At 30.7% G+C, this 6,163-nt stretch overlaps 1 pseudogene; it reads right to left on the minus strand.

The window, feature by feature from the left end:
* Positions 1–3,903: 3,903 nt before the first annotated feature.
* The window catches only part of LOC140855271 (metal transporter Nramp4-like), a 5,405-nt pseudogene continuing 3,145 nt past the window's right edge, over positions 3,904–6,163 (minus strand).

The raw sequence follows: 6,163 nt of genomic DNA on the forward strand, positions 1-6,163 counted from the left end.
GTACCGAGAGAAAATGATGATTACAACCGCTGTGGATGAAAATAATCAAATTCACTTGCATTTGCCATAGTAGATAAGGAGTTTACAGATATCTGGGATTGGTTCTTAGCTTGCATGAAAACTTTTGTTACTACATATTAAAATATATGTTTGATCTCAGATCGACATGCTGATATTTTGTCTACAGTAGATAACCAGTTTTTTGGTTGGCAACCACCATATGCATCCATGTATATTGCTTGCGTCATCTAGTAGGTAATTTTAATACACGATTTTGAGATTCAAAATTAAAGGATATGATGAAAAAGGTTGGCATGCATGCCGACACAGATAAGAAAGTTTGAAAAATTTATGAAAAAAAATTGAAAATTTTAAATCAGATGCGTTTTAATGGTTAAATAAAATTTTTTAGATAAATAGATCTAAGTATATGATGATGGCCGATGATATAGAACAATGATTATTAATTTATCAATATTTTCAATTTTAAATTTAAATTTTAAATTTTAACTGTAGCAAGCCACGTGGATTTGAAATTGCATGTTGAATTTGTGATTTCAAAGTCATGCAATGTATATTCAACGTCCGATTTCGCTACGTGGCTGTTCAGTCAATTCAAATACTATATTTTAAAAAATAAGTTGGGATGAGAGATAGATTTGAAATTAATTTTTTTTAAAAATATAATATTTAAGAAAAAAACTGCTACCCTGCAATCATGTGAAGTAGTTCCGCATGGCTAATTCCAACAAGGGATGGAGCCCACTCATCCTTCTCCATTGAGATGCGTAGCGACACAAATTTGTATGGATCTTGGATGGGTTGATGGCAGCTCCAAAAAATCTCCGGATGGGATAGAACCGCCCACCGCAGACCCAGTCATATTATTAAAATAAACAATATTAAAAATATAATAGCTATTACTTTCTGTTATAATGGACTGTTATAATATAAATAACAGTCATTATTCCCCTCATATTTTCTGTTTGAAAAATAATTAGATGGCAGAAAGTATTATTATATCTAATAAAATATATTATTTTTTTATATTTTAATATTATCATTAGATGCGAATCCGATGATTTTCTCTTATCAAAAGTGTGATATAACAGCCACCATATTTATGTAGTACTTATGTGACATTAAAATTTTAAAAAATTATTGATGTAGCAAAAACAATGATTATTTCTTCTTTCCAATCCTATTATTTTTCTTCTTCTTTGATTATTTTCTAGTCTCTCTTCTTTCTTCCTTCTTGCTTAGAAGAATCATTTTTTCTTCTTCTTTAGTTACTTTCTAGTCTCTCTTCTTTCTTCCTTCTTGCTTAGAAGAATCATTATTTGAGAATATGAGGATTGCAATAGGAGAAGAAGATGATGAAACAGATACTAGCTCGACGGAGGGCATTAGGAGGAGGTGACAAGAGATGAGTGGAGGAGAAGAATCGAGCAAAAGAAGAGGATAGGGCTATGGAGGGAAAGATGCTTTTCTTTTTCTTTTTTTTTCCATTGGGTTTATGGGGATGAGAAAAATAAAGATGAGAGATCTAAGGAGGGGGTGGGAAGGAAGAATTCAATGAGATGGAGTGGTGAGAAGAATAATTTTTTGTGCACCACATACAATGTAGTAAAATTGATATAGAACGCACCATCTAATCATATTGGACCACATAGCGTCATTAATAATAGAATAAATATTTAATGCCGTTCAACTTTTTTCATCAGATTTACTGATGAAAATATCATTTTCCTCAGTAAAACAAAGAAAGAACAGTATTATGACTTTTTGATACCTTGTATGACTTTCTGTGAATATATATAATATTTTAAACAATATATTTAATTTTTTGTATCTTTATATGACATCTTGAACAATATATATGACTTCTTGATATTTTATATGATTTTTTGTGAATATATATGACATTCTAAATAATATATAAGACTTCTTGTGAATATATATGACATTCTGAACATTATATATGACTTTCTGTGTCTTTATATGACATCCTGAATAATATATACGGCTTCTTGATACCTTATATGACTTTTTATGAATATACATGATATCCTTAATAATATATATGACTTCCTATAAAAATGTATAACATCCTGAACATTATATACGACTTTTTGTATCTTTATATAACATCCCGAATAATATATATATAGCTTTCTAATGCCTTATTTGACTTTCTATGAATATATATGATATTCTGAATAATATATATAACTTTTTATGTCTTTATATTATATCCTGTTGGTTATTATAACCAACAGAAAATCATACAAGACATCAAGAAGTCATAATAACCAATAGAATATCATATAAAGATACATGAAATCATATATATTGCTGAGGATGTCATATATATTCATAAAAAATCATATATATTATTCAAAATATCTATATATTGATAAAAAATCATATAAGACATCAGATTGCCATATATATTATTTAAGATGAAGTCATATATATTATTTAGGATATCATATATATTCATAGAAAGTCATATAACGCATAAGAAAGCCATATATATTATTTCGAATGTCATATAAAGACACAAGAAGTCGTATATAATATTCAAGACGTCATATATATTCACAAGAAGTCATAAATATTGTTCAAGATATCATATATATTCACAGAAAGTCATATAAGGCATTAAGAATCTATATATATTTTTTAAGATATCATATAAAAAAATAAAAAATCATATATATTGTATTGTTCAGGATGTCATATATATTCATAAGAAGTTATATATATTATTCAAGATGTCATATATATTTATAGAAAGTCATATAAGGCATCAAAAAGTCATATATATTATTCAAGATGTCATATAAAAACACATGAAATCATATATATTATTCAAAATATCATATATATTCACAAAAAATCATATAAAGCATCAGAAAATTATAATAACCAACATGATATCATATAAAGACGTAAAAAAATCATATATATTATTTAAGATGTCATGTGTATTCACAAGAAGTCATATAAAGTATCAAAAAATAATAATACCATTCTTTTTTTGTTCTACGAAGAAAAATGACATTTTCATCAACAAAAATCTAATGAAAAAAATTGAATGATATTAAATATCTATCATATTATTAATGACGCTACGTAGTCCAACGTGATTGGACGATATACTCTACATTAATTTTACTGCATCACATACAATGCACAAAGAATTACTCGTAGTGAGAGATAAAAAAAATATTATGATAAAAAGGAAGCAAGGGTCATAAGAAGAAGAGAGCTTTCCTTTCTTTTTTTTTTTATTGAAATTTTAAAGAATAAAAAAAAAATAGATGAGAGATGAGAGATTTGAAAAAGAAAAAAGAACTAAAAATTTTAACCACATCAATAATATTTTTCAAAATATTTTAAACTATGCTGGTGCTGATTTAAGCTACACGAGCAAAATTTATTTCACATAAACACTGATAGTTGCCACCTCATACTTTCAATAAGAGAACTATCAAAATTATGCCTAAAGATAATATTAAAATAGTTTAAATAGTTTAGAAACTAAACTTTAATTTTTTTAAATTTAAAGATCTTTTAATAAAACCAAACTTAGTTCGAAGACCAAAACCATAATTTATCCCTTTTCCTTTTTATATTATTGCTCATCATTTCCCATTATAATTATAGTATTTCAATGATTACTTTAATATTAAAACTCTTCTTGTGATAAATAATGACCACTGGAACAATTATAATGATTGATTGGGGTTTTGGTGGTATGAATATAAAAAAAGAAAAGAAGATTTAAATTCTAGTGCATCATGACTGCATACTAAATCAGAAACTAAGCCATTCTCTCTCTCTGTTTTTTTTTTTTAGCACATGTATTTGTATTCAGTTAAATGATGACCCGGGCTCCAGATATTCTCCCTTCTATTCAGTAATTTCAGTAGGTCTATTTTATATAAGAGAGACATATGCCAGCCAAATTTCTAACATTAGACTGATGCTACCACATTACACAATTCAGTGGATTAATAAAAGAAAACCTCCCTGATTTAGTCTGTCTGCTGCTGCTTCTCTCATGAGTTGCAATTGAAACTTTGCCTGCCCCAAGTTGCCTACAGATGTGTTTTTATATGTTTCTTGGTATTCACTTCAATGATCCGGCGACCAGAGAAACAAGCTCCACGCTTGGATAAGCCACCTGATACCTGTCAAACAGTGAACAGGGTCATATTTCATCTCCTAGTGCAATCCTTCTCCATGATACGCTAATGGGATCACTCAAGCCTGCAACATATTAAGTAATAGACACTACTGTCACAAGCAAGCCCTGCTTAATTCATACAACTAAGGAATCTCTGGAAATCTTGGACTAGACTTGTAAGAAGTCATCAGACGCCAGCAGTGGGGAAAAACGAGAGGATAAAAGAAGATGCATTTGAGTGTGAGTTATCCATCAATCTGCTTTTGAGGTTTTGACAAAACCATGGCTCAGTTACAAGATTCAGTCTGCTTATTTCTATTACTGAAACTGTTTCTGCTTCCAATGCATGTACAAATTTTTCAACATAACAACGAATTCACCTGTAACGGAATTACTTGTCATCTCCTGTTTCGTAATGAGAAAATTTGCTAGAGATTACTATTCCTAAAAGGCTTCTGCAAATAACCAGAATAACTGATCGAGTGAAATTGACATACCATCTGTGACCACACCACTGGCCTCTTCAGCACAGTGGCAGAGTACAGTAAACCTATTATAAACACTCGATGATGATGTGGCTGATTAGCTGACTGATCTGCAATAGAAAACCAATCGCACAATATAGCTCTTGGAACTCCCGCAGCTTCACTGTATAACATTTCTCCAATCTCTCAGATATGGGATTGCAAACTTATTTTCTGTGTCTTCCAGACATGGTAGAGCAAAATCAATTCTCTTTTGAGTTCAATCCTCATGAGAAGCTCTTGCGGATTGCTGATGCCAGCCGAGTGGATAATTCACCACCATGCAAAATGAGATAAACTATAAATGTTGCATATACAACTATGGCAATGCACACAATAGAACCAAGCAATGGGCCATCTATTTCAGAAGAGAAGAATTCCAGCAAGAGGTAGCCATTGATTATTATTAGCAAAGCAGTGACAGTCCAGGTTACCATCTACAACAAAAAAGCAGGAACAACGTATAAGAACACCACAGCTAGTAAGTAATAATGTTTTAAAAATGCAAACATACACCCAGCTCTATAAGGCATCAACATTCTAGTGCAGTAGCAGTAAATTACATATTACTTGAGATCAATATCATGATCTAATTCTGTTATAAAAGAAAAGAACAGTTAATGATAGAAAAAACACATAAATATAAACATGGAAAAGCAGAAAGGTAGTTACTTGTCTCAGCTCTTAAACTAGAAAATTTAAAACATCATTACAGTTATGCCATTGGTTGTGTGGTACAATTCAAACTATCAGAAGTTCACATCCAAATTTTATGGCATAACTTCTCCAATGTCAACTCCAAAGTGAGATAGAAAGCATTACATTTGATGTAATCTAGTGCATTTTTGGCAACTTAATAGCATTATATTCATCACTTTGTGCTGGAATCAAATGAACCAGTTGGAATGACGAAACTTGCAAAAGATGAGATAATGCAAGCAGGCTTCCACAGTAAATTGTCTAAGACACAAACATACACCTGCACAAATTCACCCACGTGCATGCATGAACACATCCAATGCTCACACATGAATGCATACGCACACAGGCACCTCCATAAGTTAGCTGCAAAAAGTAGTCCTCAGACCCATCTAACTCAATTTGATACCACCACTAGGCCGTCAATTCAAGGTCCAAATTTTAACCTAGTTCAAGGTTCTAGTTTCTAGACCTCAACCAGACTATATAACCCCACACAAAAAGAACTGCTAAGGACCAAGTAAGAGCAAGGAAGTAAGATGAAAATTGTCAGCTTTATAAAATGAAGTCAACGAAATTACATCACTGCCACATGTCTAATACTTGTTCGACCGTCTTGTTAGGTATGTCGCATAAGTTTAACTCCTAGAAATGTTATCACGTATGGTACATCCTTACTTTATACATCCTAGTGGGAAAGTAATTCTCTAATACTTAGACAGTTATTTAAGATTATAAAAAAAAA

This window comes from Elaeis guineensis, chromosome 2, assembly GCF_000442705.2.
Source record: "Elaeis guineensis isolate ETL-2024a chromosome 2, EG11, whole genome shotgun sequence".
In the NCBI taxonomy this organism is placed as follows: Eukaryota; Viridiplantae; Streptophyta; class Magnoliopsida; order Arecales; family Arecaceae; genus Elaeis; species Elaeis guineensis.